Below are 2,022 nucleotides of genomic sequence, written 5' to 3'. Positions count from 1 at the left end.
CTATCTATCTATCTCTCTCTCTCTCTCTCTCTCTCTCTCTCTCTCTCTCTCTCTCTCTCTCTCTCTCTCTCTCTCTCTCTCTCTCTCTCTCTCTCTTATATATATATATATATATATATATATATATATATATATATATTCAAATATATATATATATATATATATATATTAGTATATAGAGAGTGATAGCGCGTAGAAGAGCCAGTGAGCTTAAGAAATCTAATTTCCAGAGAAGCAACATCAAAGGCGTGTTATGAGGATCACGCTTTTTCCTTCTCTCATGCTCGCTCATTCGATGGACACACACACACACACACACACACACACACACACACACACACACACACACACACACACACACACACACACACACACACACACACACACACACACACACACACACACACACACACACACACAAACGAAAACAAAACAGTAACGTGTGCAGAAAACTGAAAAGACCGATACAAAATGAACTGGAAATGAACTTACAGAAAATATACACATAGCTGTGACCTTATGAAATCAAACTGCATACAGACCCGGGTGAAAAGATTGCCTGATTTTCCCTGAAACTATAAGTAAATTCTAGCCTCATTTTCTATAATGACATAGGTCTATGCTCAAAACTCAAGACTCTTGAAAATTCATCCAGTGAGTTATTTTGAGGAAGATTTCATGCAAACAATTCTGTCTCTATTTTTTCAATTTTCCATTTATCACAAAATCTCGTCATATTGTGAAGGTAAATGCTATCTAAAACTATAAACTATTACTTTCTTCCCTTCTTCATTCATTCCGGTTAATTTTCAATTATTTATTGTCATTTATATATTATCATTAGCGACGAGCTTTTTAATTTTCGTCGTTTTACACAAAATATATGTACACTCAGGTATATCCGAGCAACTTGCAATTTGATTCGAATATTTGAGAATGAAAAATCGTGTTTTGGGATACAGCCATTCTAGAAAATAATTATATAGATTTCATGTCACTTCATTCATTAACCTGCCTCATTATGGCATAAATGGTGCACCATGTCTTCGTGGCAATCCACCATAAGTATTACTAAATTACTTTAACGCCCTGTTCTCTCTTCACTATCACGAATGGGTCACGAATTTAACAGTCGTGTACACTAAGACCGTAAGGTAAACACTGGCAACTGCTGGACATGGGTTGCCAAGATGAAGGATATTCTACTGGAACTGGACTGTCTACTATTCGGAAACTTCAAATAAATACATAAATAGATAAATTGATAAATAAAATAACATATAAGGATTACGAAAAGTTAGAAGGTGAATTTCCAAATAGGATTATGTAATGTGAAGAGCAAAGTAACTACATAGAAACGTTTTTTTTTTCTTTCTTTTTTTTTTGAATAAGAGTAGTGACATGTAAAGTAGTTATCACAGGCTGGTAAGTGAAAAATTCAAAAAGCTTAATATGTTCAGAAAAGAATGGAAAGCATACACATAGATAACGAGAAACAGTAAACAATTTGGTGTAATAAGGGATGATATAAAGCACAATTTATTAGACAATGGAAAATAAAATTCTCAAAAATGTATTTGTTGGCACCGGCTCACCGGGATTTTTCTGGTTTCACAAAGGCTCAGTCTGCCCCAATACAGTATGTATGTATATATACATACACACACACACACACACACACACACACACACACACACTAACACATACAACACAACACACAATATATAGTATAGATATAGTATAGATAGATAGATTAGATAGATAAAGAGACAGAGAGAGAGAGAGAGAAGAGAGAGAGAGGAGAGAGAGAGAGAGAGAGAGAGAGAGAGAGAGAGAGAATGAGCGTGTGAGTGAAAGAGGGACAGTGACATACATATTATACATTGTTTTGGAAAAGAAAAAAACATTACCTACCTAGCATGAGTGGTAAGCCAACCCAATCAGTGCTGTCCAATGCCGGATAAATAGAATGATAAAGATTAATATAAAAGGTAACCAACAACTCTCCGTGAAAGGAACTGG

Source organism: Penaeus monodon, chromosome 4 (genome assembly GCF_015228065.2).
Source record: "Penaeus monodon isolate SGIC_2016 chromosome 4, NSTDA_Pmon_1, whole genome shotgun sequence".
NCBI lineage: Eukaryota > Metazoa > Arthropoda > Malacostraca > Decapoda > Penaeidae > Penaeus > Penaeus monodon.
Note: the sequence above shows the minus strand (reverse complement) of the source record.